The 17,253-nt window shown below is 35.7% G+C and overlaps 1 protein-coding gene across 3 annotated transcripts in view; it reads right to left on the reverse strand.

The window, feature by feature from the left end:
* Positions 1-17,253, reverse strand: part of INPP4B (inositol polyphosphate-4-phosphatase type II B) — an 808,823-nt gene that overhangs the window by 412,416 nt on the left and 379,154 nt on the right. For all 3 annotated transcript variants that reach the window (XM_027599074.1, XM_027599075.2, XM_027599073.2), the window contains one exon: positions 7,643-7,708. The gene's annotated coding sequence lies outside the window, so the exon portion shown is untranslated. The remainder of the gene's footprint in view (positions 1-7,642; positions 7,709-17,253) is intronic.

Here is a 17,253-nt window from a genome sequence, read left to right on the forward strand (position 1 = left end):
TGAATCCCTCATGAGAGAGGTTGTACAGCACTGTGGTTAAAAAACTTATTTTGGGGGCACCTAGGTGGCTCAGTCGGTTGAACATCCGACTCTTAATTTCGGAGCTTAAGTGATGCTCTCAGGGTCCTGGGATAGAGCCCTGTGTTGGGCTCTGGGCTCAGTGGGGAGTCTGCTTGGATTCTCTCTCTCTTTCTCTCTCCTCTGCCCCTCCCCCTGCTCACAGACACACACACACACACACACACTCTCTCTCTCTCTAAAATAAATAAATAAATAAATCTTAAACCAAAAAAAAAAAAAAAAAAGGAAAGGAAAAAATAACCTATTATGGATCCAAAATGCTGAGGCTCTGCCACTTACTTTGGGACCTTGGGCAATCTCCTTAACCATACTATCCCTTAGTTTTCTCAATATAAATTGGTAAAATGGTAATACCTACCTAATTAATTATAGAGATAATTAAATAAATTAATGTATGCAAAGGTTTTAGGCATTCCATTTCTAGCAAAGACTGACCAATGCAACAAAACACTCTATCTCCACTGATTAGAAGTAAACACAAAAAGCAAGCGACCTGAGGATTTTAAAAAATAAAGAAAAGCAGGAAAATTGTGAAAAGGAGCTAAAACATGGAGAAGCAAACCACATGAGGGTGAATTTTTCATTTTCCCCATTTTCCTTGTGCTTTTGACCTGAAGGCAGTCCCCATTTCTTGGCATGGGCCCTAAAACTGGGACAATTTTTTTTAAATTGAAATCATATAAGTATGTGTTCAGAACACAATGGTATTAGACTAAAATCCAATAAGAAAAAGATATCTGGAAAACTCAAATGTTTGAGAATTAGGCAACACACTTCTGTAAAACCACTGGGCCAAAGAGAAAGTCACAGAAGTAATTAGAAGATAATTGGAATTGTGAAAATACAAGTCATCAACATTTATGGGATGCAACTGAAGTGATACTGACAGAAATTTAGAATGTTAATATTAGAAAAGTCTTAAATCTATGATCTAAAGTGTCATTTTAGGAAACTAGAAAGGGTACATTAAACTCAAAGCAAGGAGAAGGAAGAGAATAATAAAAACAAAAGCAGAAATCAATGTGATTGAAAATTAAAACAATTGAGAAAATCAATGAAACCAAAGCTGCTTCTTTGAAAAGATAAATAATTGATAAACTCTAGCCAGATTGACCAACATAAAAAGGAGCTATAAATTACAATATTGGAATGGAAGAGAGAACATCATTTAGACCACTGACCTTAAAATAATAATAAAGAACTATTCTGAAGAATGTGAAGATTAAAAAAGGTAACAGATGAAATTGAACAATTTCTTGAATAAAAATTACCAAATTTCACCCAAAAAGAGATAACCTGAATAGTCCTGCACCTATTACAGAAGTTGAATTCATATTATTTTTAAAAAGATTTTATTTATTCGTTTGACAGAGAGAGACACAGCGAGAGAGGGAACACAGCAGGGGGAGTGGGAGGGGGAGAAGCAGGCCTCCCGCTGAGCAGGGAGCCGGATGCAGGGCTCTATCCCAGGACCCTGGGATCATGACCTGAGCCCAAAGGCAGACCCTTAAAGACTGAGCCACCCAGGCGCCCCAGTGAATTCATATTTAAATACTACAAATAAAACGCCAGGTTTTATGGCTTTCCTGGTGAACTGTACTAAAGATTTGAAGAATACTAATAAATCTACACTCAAGCTCTCAAATCTAATCTCAAACTCTTTGAGAAAACAGAAAATGGGGCATACTTCCCAACTCATTTAATGAGGTCAGCATTATCTTGATACAAAAGTAAAGATGCTATAGGAAAAGAAAAATATGGACCAATATCTCATAAACTTACATGAAAAATTATCAACAAAATCTTAGCTATAACAAATATAATCAATAGTATATAAAAAGGGTTTATTCCAGGACAAACCAGCATACAGAGGGTTTTTTCCAGGAATGCAAAACTATTTTAACATTCAAAATTCTATTAATGCAATTCACGATATCAAAAAAACTAAAAAAGAAAAACATCTGATCATCCCAAAGATGCAGAAAAAAGTATTTGAGGAAATTCAACATGCATAAAATAAAACTCTCATCCATGAAATAAAAAACTCTCAGCAATTTAGGAATAGAAGGAAAGTACTTTAACACAATAATGGGCATCTACAAAAATCCTACAGCTATCAATATAACTGCATTATAAAAGACTCAACACTTTGCCGCTAAGATCAGGAATAAGGTAAGACTTCCACTTTTTTTTTTTTTAATACTTCCACTGTTTTCTTGCCTCTTCAATTTCATACTGCTGATCTTAACTAATGCAATAAGTCAAGGAAAAGAATTAAAAGACATACAGATTGAAATGAATAATGCTGTCTCTATTTGCAGACATTAGCGTCTATGTAGAAAATAGCCAAAAATATCTACAAAAAAGCTAGAAATAATAAGTTTATCAAAGTTGCACAATATAAAGTCAATATACAAAACTCAACTATCTATAAACTAGCAATGAAAATGGAAAAAAAAATAAAAAAAAATACCATTTATTGTAGTATCAAAAACATACAAATTTTTGGAATAAATCAAACAAAATATGTATAGGATCTGTAATGTTATGATGTATAAAACAATGATAAAATATAAAATAAAATGAAGTATTTATATATTATTTATCTATTTATTAAATGAATATATATAGAATGCTCATGAATGGAAAGATTTATTATTATTAAGATATCAGTTCTCCCTAACTGATCTTTAGACCATTAGATCTTTAGGAAAAAAAAATTAAAATCACAATGAGCTATTACTATATACCTATTAGAATGGCTATAATTAATATTTTTTAAATTGGCAAGCCAATCTTTGACAAGGATGTGAACCAATTGGAATTCTTGTACATTGATCATAGGAAGGTAAAATAGTTATCCCTACTTAAGAAAAAAATCTGTCAGTTTCTTTTAAAGTTAAACATACACCTACCAAATCACCCAGCAGTCTTGTTCCTGTTTATTTCCCCCAAAAGAAATAGAATTTATGGTCACACAAAACTTGTTTGTAATGTTTTTTTAACTAAAAATTCAAAATCACTCAAAATTTCTTCAAATGATGAATTTATAATCACCTTAAAGTATGTCCATAAGATGGAATACTACTCAGTAATAAAAAGCAATGCATCATTGATACCCACAAAACTTAGATGAATCTTAGGCATATTACAGTAAGTGAAAGAAACCAGATTCAAAGGGCTACATAGTGTATAATTCAATTTACATGGCATTCTGGAAAATGTAAATTATGGAAACAGAATACAGATCAGTGATTTCTAATGGTTGGAGGTGGGCAGGAGAAGTTGACCATAAGGGGGTAGAAGACAGAAGATTTTGGGGTAAGTGTTCTGTACCTTAATTGTGGTGGTGAGTACATGACTATTGACGTTTGTCAAAAAGTCTAGAACTGTACACCAGAAAGCATGAATTTTACTGTGTAGATTTTTAAATAGTAAATATAAAACAAACAAAAAGAGATTAGAAGATATAGCAAGTGGTCAATAAATATTACTAGAATTATTAGTATTAATATTTACTATTACTCACATGGCTAGAAAAGTGGAAAATGGACTATGAGAGGTTCAAGTGGAACACCATAATAATAATAAATGTGAATTCAATCAAGAGGAATGAAGAACCATGAAAGGAAGCAAAAAGAATCTGTTCTGCAAAGAGTAAGAAGAAGGAACTGGGAATAAAGTATTGATTTATAGGGACCAAGAGTCCAATTACCAAGAATTAATTGATAAACTCAAGTTTGATCTGAATGGGCATCAATAAATAGGGGCTCCCTTGAGTTTGGGGTGAGGGATGGAGAAGCAGTAGAATGGGTTTTTGTGGAGGGGCAGTACTCAGTCTCATGTGTGTGTCCAAATCATAAATGAGGAAGGGCTACCCAAAGTAAGGTGAGGCTGGCGGGAACAGGACACAGACAGGTGTCCTGGGAATCAGGGCACCTAGAACCCTGGGTGTTGAGCCAGACTCCAGACTCTGAGGACATGGCAGCCAGAACTAAGGACACATTCAGAAATCTAACCAAACTCAGACAGCTGATGTGACTGCAGCCTGGTACTCATGGCCTAAATTCATCTCACCAGTGGCCCAGAATACCAGTGTGGAAGCAAGCAGTAAACTCTGCCAGAAGTTCACCCCTTTGGTGAGTTTTTTGGTAAAAGGAAACAGGATGGAGTAGAGAATAGAAGAAAAGAGCCATTAACATAGGCAGCTGAGCTTTCACTGGCTCTGTGTCAGAGTTACTTTCCACAGATGGGGAATAAGGGACAGTGCCTGAAAACAAACAAACAAACAATCAAACAAACAAAAGGGGGGCTAAGATAGTTATCTCAGGACATACCTGGGACTGCTTCACAGAGATGATATTTAATTGGACTTTGAGAGATTTGTACATCAAAAATGTGGGGATAGATAAAAGGGAGGGAAAAAGAAGAAAGCAAGAATGAAAGACAAAAAAGAAAATATTGAAAATAAAGGTAATGAAGGCAAAGACAAAAAGCTACAAATGCAGACTATGCATAAGCAACAGGAAATTGGCTAATCTGATGGGAGCAGAGTGCATGGAGAAGCAGCAGGAAGTGGGTGCATTATCACTGAAATCATTCACAGAGAGGACAACCGCTTTTGCTTAGGATGTTAGATACGGTGTTTACAAACACCGTAATGGAAATAGGACAATGTGGCTTATCCTCTTTCCGGCACTGTTAATTCACCGTTTCACTCAATTAAGCAAATATTAATTGAGCAACTATCATGCCTAACAGCATGCAAAGTGCTGTAATTCAGAAATAATATGTCACTATGCTTTTAAAGTGGGGTTTACAATCTGCAGACCAGAATCCAATATATCTACAAGAAAAAAAAGAAGTTTGAGTAAAGGGATTAATGAATCTGGTTTTGAGTGTTTGCCTCCAGGGTACAGAATCAACAAACACTTTCTGAATGTTTTGTATTTGCACTCTTCTGTGCTAGATATTATTTTATGTATTCTCAAATTTAGTTTTGTTCCCTGTTACTTCTTTCTCTTCTTTCCTTCCTTTCTAGAACCTGATAGATCTAGATCTGCTACTATATATCAGTCAGTGTGTAAGTCAAAAGACAAGGAAGACAGAAACCATGTTGCATGGGATTTAAAGTTCCATTTTAGAGATGGGTAAACTGAGATTGCATATGTTTAGAAAATGTGTGCAAGGTCAGACAGGGAATAAGTTAGGGAACAGCGATTCAACTCAGGCCTCAACACATTAAAACCATTGTCTCTACCCTGAGCAAAATATAGTCCCTAGAAATTACAATTGATAAAGATTAGAAGACTAGTCATCTGGTCGAGAAAATTCTTCCTGAAAGAAAAAACAGCAAGTTCAGTTTCATGCCAGATAACATGTTCCCCAGAGGCCGACTCATTCAATCTAGCTAAGATATTATCAATTTCTATTTTTACCCGTACTTTCATGTTTTTATGTAGATCTTTTTCTTTCTTTTCTTTTTCTTTTTTTCCCCTGCCATTTCAATTAAGATTTCTAATTAGATTCCAAATTTGAGACATCTCTAGTAGAAAGCAAATGGCAAGAGTAGTAATTAAAGGACAGCTGTCTCTTGTCTTTCTGGGGATGAAACAAGGCTTTTTGTTTCTAAGTTATGAAATCCCAGGGAATTCTTCATGTGTTTTTCTTATTGTCTTAGAATAGTTAACTGAATTGAGAAATGCTGAATTGATATAAAAAAGTCAATGCCCTTTCCAACACAGATGCTTCTCAGCACCTCTCTTTTGGAATAAGTGTAAGTTAACACTAATATTCTGGCTCTTGAAATTTTATTGCTATAAATACAAAATCTCCACATTTTATACAAAATCAAATCATTCTTAAGTGCTAAAGTAGGCACTACCCCAAGTCATTTTCCTCATTTTAAGACTTTTTTAAATTATGAGAATTGTACAAATCAAGGAGAATAAGATAATTTCAATGGAAAGGAATAAGGTTCAGAGCAGCTGAGATGCAAACCTTTTTTTTATGGTTTTCCTTTGCCTGATTTAAGAGAACAAATATTACCAATACTGATAATGAGAATTATTTAGTAAGCCTTTACTCCATATTATTTTCACATGAAAAGTATAATCAGGATTTGAAGCAATTAACCATATAATTCAGGTCAAGAAAAATCTTCTGCCTGAAAAAGCTAAACCACTGAAGCAAACAGATTTTTTTTCTAGCTTGAATTACCTAGATTCTAGTAAATTACTAAATTATCTAACATCATTTAATGTGCATAGCCACTGAATAGGTCAAATTACCTAAAAGCAGACCAGCCTCAGAACTATAAGGAAACTCTTAAAATACATATTTCCAAGAAGGAAACTTTGGAAACATTTTCTAATGTAATCCTGAAAAATAGCTTTGGGAAATACCAGGTTAAATAAAGGTACACACACACATACATATAGATATAAACATATATGTTTGGTTATTTACTATTTATTATAGGTTCTCAAAACCTCTAATATTAAAGCTCCTGCAAGTGTTACAGTATTCAGAAAATTTCAAAATTTCTTGACCCAAAACCATTTTTATGCGGTACATGTCATGGAACTAGTATTCAAAAGCGTGAACACATTGAGAATCTCTTTGTACAATCCTAAGACATTTCCACAGTGCTTTGGCAGATGCAGGAAGGTAGGGTCAGGTGGTAGATCTGAAAGCATCTCTACTCAGGGGGGTCAGGAGAGAAGACTAAGTGACAATTCACAGAAATGCCAAGTGCAGAAAGTAGCCCAGCAGACCTTGTCCAAAGGCCCCTTACCATGGCCAGTAAGGCCCCATGGGACAGGGCCAGTTCCCATATTCTTTTTCATCCAATTATCAACCCAGCTTCATCTTATATCTTTCTCTACATTTGTGACTTTGCTATAGCCACTTTATTATCCTTTTATCAATTATTTTTTTTATTCACTGCTATTCCATCTTCCTGGGACTCTTTGACTCATATTTTAACTCTTAGTTTAAATGTTACTTTCCAGAGAAATACCCTCTGTTTAGCCAGTCCACAATAGATTCCTTCCTTGTCTCCCAATACTTTCTCCCACAAACTGCTATGTCTCTTCATTGCACTTATCACAGTTTTTTTTTTCATATGTTGATATCTGCTTATTTATTTCATGTCACCTCCACAAGACTGTAAGCCCCTTAAGGGCAGCAGTGGGCCATCCTGTTTTGTTCAGTTCTATAAAATCACCAATTACCTCACAGATGAGTATTTGCCATATTATAGGCCTTTAATGAATATATGTTGATTTAATAAAAAATATTATTATTATTATTATTTAATTCCTTCACATTTCTATCTAGGCCTGGCCTACCTGAAACTCAAAATTAATTTAGTGTATACATGGAAATCAATTCCTCTTTAGGATATGGTCAGCCATCTATAATATATAGTCACACATATTCTAAGACACCGAATTAGCATTTTTGTAAAATATTTTTTTAATAATAAGGACTATAAGATTGAATTATTCATCAATCTAAATGAGTATTATGTGTTAAGTACTGAGAATCATTCTTGTACCTGCTTTACTGTTGTAGTCCTCAAATAGCTCTGCTCTTCGATTATTGCTTTGCTGACTTCAGAGCTCTGTAAAGCACAAAGAACAAAATGTTAGAATGTGGTGTTTCAGTGGGAACTTCTCTTACAAATTCAGACCTAGCTAAAATATTTCATAGGTTCGTAATGCCCATCATTCCAAACTTGAGGGCTTACCATCACAAAATCATGGGACATAGCTATTTCTTGTTTATATTCCTCTACGGGGACTAACTCATCACCACTGGTTAGACAAGGGTTAACCCTGCACATTCCAGTGAAAGGCTTGTCTTCAAGACTGGCCTTTGGCCAGTTCTGGAAAATAACCTCTGAGCTCTTGAAATAGTCTGCCTGATAAGAGAGTTTTCGTAGCCTGGGCCTTGGCCTATGCTCTTTCAGTTTGACCAGATCCATTTATGGTGAACACCTGTTTTTGCTTGGGGACGGGGGGAGGCTAAAGCCTGAGTAGCTGAGGTTAATCATCCGGTGCTGCATGCTTAGTGACTGACCTCCCCCACCCCCCCCATTAAAACTCAAGAGACCAAAGTTCGGCTGAGCTTCTTCCCTGGCGGACCACACTTCACACAAATTGTCACACATTGTTTCTGGGAGAATGAAGCTCATCCCCATGGGATTCCCCTGGGAAGGAGCACCTGGAAGTTGGCAGAGGGACTTTGCCTCCCTTTTGCTAATCATAATCTGTTTCCTTTCACTGTAATAAATCATGACTAGGAGTGTAATGGCTTTTCTGAATCCCGGGAGTTCTAGCAAATCATCAAGCCTGAAGGTGGTCTTGGGGACTCCCCCTCCAGCCCCCCACATAACACCCTGTAAGGTAGGTACTATTATGACCCACCTTTCATAGACAGAGAAATTGGCAAAGAAAGGTGAGGCAACTCAATCAAAGTCCCATGACTAGATTAAGTGTCAGTATTTAAATTTGAACCTAACGCTCTGGTTCCAGAGACTGGGCATTTTATATATTTTACCAATTACTTCATGTTCTTTATCTAAATATTTGTAGTTATCTGTCATTCAGTAAGTATACCAAAAAATGCCACTTGGTTCTTTTTCTTATTTTATTATCAGGAATAATTTTCAAATTGTAAACATTAATTACCAAGATTTCATTTTATCAGCCAAAAAGAGAGTAATAACAACTTTTATTGTTAAAGTTGTTCTTTAACAATTACACTTTATTCAAAACAAACTTTCCTGCAGCCTTGTAAATAATGCAGATGTGACACAAGATTTTCTCACTTATGTTCTCATATATCTCTCACCATTCTAAATGGTTTTTATCTTTGTTTTTTTTTATTTTTTTAAAGATTTTATTTATTTATTTGAGAGAGAGAGTGAATGAGAGAGAGAACACAAGCAGGGGCAGAGGGAGAGGGAGAAGCAGACTACCCTGCCTAGCAGAGAGCCTGATGCGGGGCTCGATCCCAGGGTCCTGGGATCGTGACCTAAGCCAAAGACAGACACTTAACCAACTGAGCCCCCAGGGACCCCTCTAACTGATTTTTAATATGGGGGCTGAAAATTACAGAGTCAGCTTTAAATCACACCAGGTATTGCTTAATTTGGGGAAAATAAAACACTTTATCACAATTTTTTTTAAGATCTCTGACTTTTTTTAGCTTGCTAGATCCAGAGTTGCTTTTAAGGTAAGTGCTAGAAAAAATAGTTTCAGAATAGGAGAAAGCATGAAGCTAGTCATTCAGTTGCTACTACAGAAAATGAAAACCATCTACTGATTTCTAAACACAAAAGATAAAAATAATTTACCAATTACGTAGAAGAGTCATAGGTTTGCTATAGTTAACCTTTATTCAGGTAGACTTTGCAAAAAGTACTTTGCTGTAATTAGTCACTGCCATTAGGTGTATGAGGTAGTAGCTTTATTCTAACACTTGAACAAAACTGTAATTCATTCTCTTATCTTTCTTTTAACCCACCCAAGACTAAGCATTGTACTCTGTTGTACATACAGTGGATGACAGAGTCTTGCTCTTATCACTTATATAGACTGCACACCTCTTGATACTTTGAGGTGTCATTACATCTGTAAAGGTAATGAGTCTACCTTGCAATGTGGACGTACAGAGGTCAACGCACTCTCCTATGACCCGTAGTGTCCAAACAATCCCTTGACATAACATTTAAAAATACAAGTAGCGCATACACAGTGAGGGCAACACCTCACACAGTGATGATGAAATACATCAAATGCAAACCAGATGATTATGCAAGTCCAAAGAAGAAAAGTTTCTGATGCAGAAGGACCAACTGTGTTACGTGAGCCTGAATCTTTCAGACTCGTTTTGTCTCCATTATGGTGTTATCCCTCGTCAGTTCTCATCATGTAGCAAGAACCAGTATTTACCCAAACCCACCAAAGTGTATGGTCACCTTAAATAAACACCCCACAGAGTTAATGCCAATCAAAAGCCTTATTTAACACTTATCATCACCTTCACAATACATGATCAAGTAGATCATTATGCCTTAATTAGGTCATAAAAGTTTGTTTTTAAGTTGAAAATGTAAAATTCTATTTTGAACAATTTCTGGATGTTAAGCTGAATTGAACATTACTGACTAGATTTAAAATATGGAACATTAAAAGAAAATTGGAATAGGGACACCTGGGTGGCTCAGTCAGTTAGGCATCTGCCTTTGGCTCAGGTCATGATCCCGGGGTCCTGGGATCGAGTCCTGCATCAGGCTCCCTGCATAGCGGGGAGTCTGCTTCTCCCTCTGCCCCTCCCCCTGCTTGTGCTCTTTCCCGCTCTGTCAAATAAACTAAAATCTTTACAAAAATTGGAATAGTCTTTATTGGGCTCCACTTTATGCTATCGAGATTGGTGCCTTCTTTGGTTCCTCTATCCATTCCCTTTGTGGCCCTGAATGATACTTTCATCCTTCACATCCTGTCTCCTTCTACCCCAGTGTCCTGGTGTGACAGCCATATAGCTAAATTCAAAGCTATCTATTTGCCTTTTCCATGTTGCCCCATGAAAGAAAGCTGGACTTGAGGTGCCTTGTTGTTGTTCCCAGACAGTCTGGGTGAGTCCAGGTCAAGAAACCCCATCAGTGAGAGGATTGGGGATATTATGCCAAAGGCAGGAGTGGAGTAGAATGGAGTTTAGAAAAGATCAGGGAGAGAGCACGCTGTGTCTGTCAGGAAATTGTATGATTGGAAGGTCCTCATCAGTTCTGAAAAACACACATTCATCCCCTGAAAGATCCAGCAGGTAAAAAACAGAGAAACAAAACTGCAAAATGCCCTTGGGTAACTGCAAAGCAGTCAGAAAGTAAGTACAGGAAGTAAAGGAGAACCCATATAATATTAATAAAAGCTACCCGTTTTGTAGGCTGTTGTAAATATTTAGTTAAGGCCACACAGCTAATAGGAGCAGAACCTGTCTTCAAACCCAAGCAGTCCTGGTTCTACGACTCATTCTCATAACCACTAGGCCAGGCTGCCTTTTTGGGAAGGCCTTGTATGCCATGTTAAGGATTAGACCTTGCTTTCCAGGAGATGTTGAAACTATAATCTTTTTTCTTAAAGATTATTGACTCATTTTAGAGAGAGAATGAGTGAGCATGGGGTGGGGAGGGGCAGAGGGAGAGGGGGAGAATCCCAAACAGACTTCCCGTGACCCCGAGATCAACTGAGCCAAAATCGAGAATCGGCTGCTTAAATGACTGAGCCAAGGCACCCCGAAACTATAAAGATTTTATGCAAGGAAATAAGATGATCAAGTTTGTGTTTTAGACAGAATAGTGAGTAGCTGTGAGAAATATAGCCTGGAGGAGTAAGACATTAGAGAGATTAATTTGGGGGCTATTACAAAGCTTTAGCAAGAGATGACCAAGACCTAATTTAAAGCAGTGCTGGTAAGGATAGGGAGGGGTAGATTTCATAGATATTCAAGAGGAAAGGTGAACCTGGTGTTTTCTTTCTGTGGGGAGTAAAAAGGAGATTACTACCAGGTTTCATTAAATCAATATAGACACGTACAACATGTAACCTGATTTGGTTGATCCAGAAATTCAACCCTTTAAATTGTCCTGACTTTTTTTGTTTTTCTAGCTTTATGTGTATTGGCTTGTAGTATCAATAGAAACTAATAGTCCAAATATCTAAATATACGTAGAATATAACCACTAATTAGTACCAATGCAGAGAATCAAATATTTGAGAAATTTTTCCATCCATTGTTCTGTCCAAAAGTGAGTCTTCCAGATTACAATATAACTATGCACTGCTCTGATATTAAATCTCAAAAACATCTAAAAAAAAAAGCTTGCCTCACATATGATATACATATAGCTACTAGAATCTAAAATAATTAACTGTCTCTAGAATAGATGTGAAATTTAATTCTACCTCCAAAAGCAGGTTTTCAAAATCTTACTTTAGTTCCCCAATTCCCATCCCTTACTGTAAAGGCAAAGTAAAATTTAGCTGACAATGAGATTATTCTCAACGTGATCTTCACATTAACTAAAAAACTACAAAAAATTCTATTAAAATTAATAAAATGATTCAAGAAAAGTCTCAGGATGTGAGGTAAATTTGTAACAATAACTTTCCATATAATAGCAATAAACAGAAAGTAAAGTTTTCAAAATAAATGAATGCAACTCCTGATAGCATCAGTAATCTTGAATCACTGTAGCAGTAACAGCAAAATCAATAAGCTACTTTGAACAATTAGGTAAAGAAAATTATAAAAAGCTGTAAAGAAAAATAAGGAACTATAACAAATGCATGAATAGGAAAGTATTTACAAGATAAATATCACTTATTCCCAAATTAATTTATATTTTTAGCATAATTCCAATCAAAATTCTAATGGGAGTAATTTCGGAACCTGTTAAAACTTTCTAAAGTTCATTTGAAGAAATAGCCATGGATCATAACAAAAATTCTGAACTTGAATATTAAAGGGAAGTTTTACTCTACTGATAAAATACATTGTTGTGACACATTTAACACAAGCAGAACTGGCTTAGAAATTATGTACAAATTAGTGTGAAAATATAGGTAATTCCAGAAGCATCCTATTTTATGCCTTCATTCAACAAATATTTAATGCCTGTCATATACCAAGCAATATGTCCCTTAAAGGGACAACACAATTCCTGCCCTCAGAAAGTTTGATGGAGAAAAATTAGTAACTGTTTTCATTATGGTAGAAATTGAGACAAATGGGCATAGGACTCTATGGATGCATATGTGCTAGAAACCTAAATTCAGTGTATGATAAAATCAACACCAAAAATTAATGAGAGGGAAAGGATTTTTTTCATAATATTGAGATAATTGCCTAACTTTTTGTAATAAAATCAAATATGTGCCATTAGACAGAGATATAAATTCCAGATGTATCATAGAATTAATACAAATAAAATGCAACATAAAAAATAAATAAAAATGGAACTGAATATATGCCTTTTTGAAGAGGTCAATTGTACTTCTGAAGCTTGTAAGTGCTAAAAGAAGTTAAAAAGAAAATGCCTGGTGGATTGAACTATGTAAAAAACTTCCCTACATTAAAAAACAAAACAAAACAAAAAACAAAAAGCAAAGCAGATCCAAAATTATTTGCAACAGTTGCAATGCACCAAAAATTTATTTTATATATATACTGAATACCAAAACATCAAAGGATACTTCACAATGAAGAAACAAGTCGTTAATGAACATATGGAAAAACATTCAACCTCATTAGTGCTCGAGGAAATAACCATTAAAACAATGGTTGACAATATTTCATCTAACAAATCGGCAAAGGAGAAAAAACTTTCATGCTTAGTGCCATTTTGAAATTTCTTTGAATGCACTTTTCAACCCCCAGGAGCTCCAGGGGTATTCCCACCCTGTCCCAGAAAATCTAGGAAGCATTCTCAACATATATAATTAACACAAGATGCTCATTTAGGGCACACCCTATTTTAACACCAGTAAACTGTAATACCCTTTTAATAAGTGACTATCAAATATTCATCATGGTATTACAGGTACCATGCCGAGTACTTAGAAGACATACAATAAATGTAATAAATGTTGAACAGAAGACTTAACGAGCCTGTTTCTTCATCATTAAAGTAAATAAAAGTGTGGTGCCAGCTTCTCAAAAAATGCTCTCAGACTGTTTGATCTAGTAGTTCTAAATATGTATTTCTATTCCAAGGAAGTAATCTTAAATAAAGAAAAAAATGTATATCCAAAGAATTACTACAATATGACTCAAAAGGAAAAATGTACAAACAGCTTAAATATTCAGAAAGAGAATTCTTCAAAAATGCTGTGTAATATTAGTTTGTTGGGCTATTATATAACCTTTAAAAAGAAGTTTAAAATTCAGGCTTAAAGAGGCTTATACCAAAATTTTAAATGTAAAAAGCAGGATTTACAGTTGTATGTTTTGTACATAACAGGTGTAGTGTAGCAGGTATCACTAAGCATAAAATTCCATTTTCCCTAATCCTTAACTATCTCTATCAACAAGTTATTTAGCCTCTTTAAGCTTCACTTCCTCATTTATAAAATGGAAAAGTAACAATAGTGCCTATCTCAAAGTGCTGTTATTTTTAATTATAAATCAAATTAGATAATTCAAATAGTGTTAACAGTATCAATCATACAATAAGTATTCAGTAATTGAAGATATGGCTTTCATTTGACTATTAAGTAAAAATAAAACTTATGCCTACCAGAAAGTCTAGATGCTAACATATCAATGTGTTGGCAGGAGTTTTTGCATGGTGAATTTGGCTGTTCAGAACCTTTGGAACACATCTCCTATATCTGGGAAATGCCCCACCTTAAAAGTTTATACATCACCAGGATGGATGCCAGTATTCCTTACATGTCTAAATTATCCCTAAAGTGGTATAAGCAAGGTTGGAAGCGTGAGACGTAGGCTTTGCTGATAAGATACTATTGTACAAAGCTTGAATTCAGAAGCACGTGATCCACAGAACCTGAAGATCCATTGTGAGAGCTGACCTTTCTGCTCTCCGAGGCAGTGGGGCCAGATGATCTACCCGCAGGCTCCCATCAGCTACGTGAGTGAGGGAAGCTATGCCAGAGGCAGTAACTGGAGGTTTGTTCTGGAGTGGTGCTCATTTGTTTGGCTGGCCTCGGAGCTCCTGAGCAGGCACCCTCAAGCCTGAGCCTCTGTTCATTAAGACTTTTTTTTTTTTTTTTTAAGATTTTCTTTATTTATTCGAGGGTGGGAAGGGCAGACGGAGAGAATCTTAAGCAGACTCCGCACTGAGCACAGAAGCCCCATGCGGGGCTCTATCTCATGACCCTGAGATCATGACATGAGCCGAAACCAAGAATCAGAGGTTTAACCAGCTAAGCCACGCAGGAGCCCCAAGGCTTTAATGGCCTCTACACACTTTTGCCTTCATCAGTCCTTCTTTTTTTGTGTGTGCATGTGCAAGAGCGCATGCGCGTGCACGCGCGCACGCGCGCACACACAGGGAAGTGTGTGTATATATAATTATAGCTAATGACATATATAACATATATATTATATAATTATAACTTATGACTACTTTGCTATAAAGATAAATATATTATGTAGTAACATTTTTTCAAAGTAAAATTTCTTTTTTTCTTGAGTTTTTAAAAGAAATTAAAACATTTGGCCCCCTAAAAGCACTGAAGGTCATTGGCACAATGCCTGTTATGTCTGATAGAAAAGTCAGCCCTCCTTCATGTTTTCAGTTGAATTCTTTTTCTCTATAAACTAACTGGAGTCTATTCTGTATTTGCAGCTATGCAACCTGATTATATAGATGGTGAAACTGCAGTAGAATTTTTACTTTTTTCCAAACTTTTTTTTTTTGAATTTTCAAATTCTTTGAAAAAGCGTGTATTACTGGAGAGAAGATGATACATTAAGAAAAAGAAGAAAATCTGACCAATAATGTATCATCAGTAGTTCATAGCATTAAATGGCAAACTTTACATGTATATCTCAGAATCTCAAGCTGGAAAGGGTCTGCAAAGATTATTGTGGAAAAAAATGTCACTGAGTCGGATCCCTCATGTACCATTTAAATCACCTCTACCCCATACATACCCTGACCAAGATGTCACAGTCAATGATTTTTTCTACTATCTCAGGAAGGAAATCAGATATTTTATCTGATAGCTTTGACAGCTAGAAAGTTCTTCTTTAATACGGAGTCAAAATATGTATTCCTTAAGCTTCCTTTTCTTCCCCCTGAATGCAGGTCCAACATCTTAGTATTCTTTATGTTACCATTTTAAATACCCAATATCAGTACATTGGATTCACTGCATAGCAATCCAGCTCAAAAGACCTTTATATCTACTCCATACACTTACTAATTTGATTCTACATCAGTCTACCATTCTCCTGGGTAACCTGTTGCACCGGAGCAGAGATGTGAAATTCTAAATCAGAGACACCATCTATTATTTCTCTTCAGATTGTAAACTCATCTTTTCTTTGACTCTCATCAGAGGAAAATAAAGTTACAGTGGGCCATAGTTTTAAAAGAAATTTGGAACCCAATACAAAATGCAGACATTAGTGTTTGGAAAGGAAAACTTCTGCTTTGTTTTTCTTGAAGCAGATAACCAAAATGGAATAGTGAAAACTGTACAAACCTGGGAATCTGGAAATACAAATTCTGAGTCCTAGTTCTGCTACTAAATCCTTTGTAACCTATAAAATCCAGATCTTTCTGTCCCTTTAGGGATAATTTAGACTACTAACATTTGATTACTTGATTTCTTATAATGAATTAGATTCCTAAGTCCTAGCTATACAACGAAGTAAAATTAAAATAAAACTGTTGAACAATGTAGAGTTATTTGTATTAAGATTTCCTTCAACTGATGAATAGGAGAAGCATTCAGTGGTATCGAAATTAAAGAAAAATACACTATTGTTAGTTATCCTCCTGATTGCCACCAGGTATACATTTTTTTCTGTTCTTGGAACCTGACAGATCTGTATACCCCATGCTCACAGAAAAGAGTTGTCACCACCTAAAAAATACAGAAATATTACATAGATATAAGTGAAGACAAAATCTGTGTCTATATTAACTGAAAATCCTATCCTTTAATTCACTCATTTAAAAAATACTGGATTCTTGTATAAGTTATGGTAATGCTAGTTTTTGTAATAGCTAACCATAAAATCTCAATCTTGTTTGTATTATCTCTAGATCCAATTTTTGGCTGAGGAGGATATGGAAGGAGGCCTGTTTTATGAAGTCCTTCAGGAACCCGGGCTGAGAGAGGCTCCATCATCTTGTGGCAAGTGGCTTAGTCATCCAGAATATGGAAATCCAGCAGGGAAATGAGGGAAAAGAGAGAATGAGGCTCACATGAGAGCCTTTTATGGGACAGGTCTGGAAGTGTCACATGATTCCCTTGGGTGCAAGTGGGGTTGAACAGTCATAATGCTATACCTTGGGAAGGAGCCAGGATCTCTGATGGACCAGCTGACCATCTCCATCACAGTCTCCACCATCAAGATATTATGAGGCTCAATTAGTCCAAGGAAGGTTGCATACATTTGTCTATACCA

Source organism: Zalophus californianus, chromosome 2 (genome assembly GCF_009762305.2).
Source record: "Zalophus californianus isolate mZalCal1 chromosome 2, mZalCal1.pri.v2, whole genome shotgun sequence".
Classification (NCBI taxonomy): domain Eukaryota; kingdom Metazoa; phylum Chordata; class Mammalia; order Carnivora; family Otariidae; genus Zalophus; species Zalophus californianus.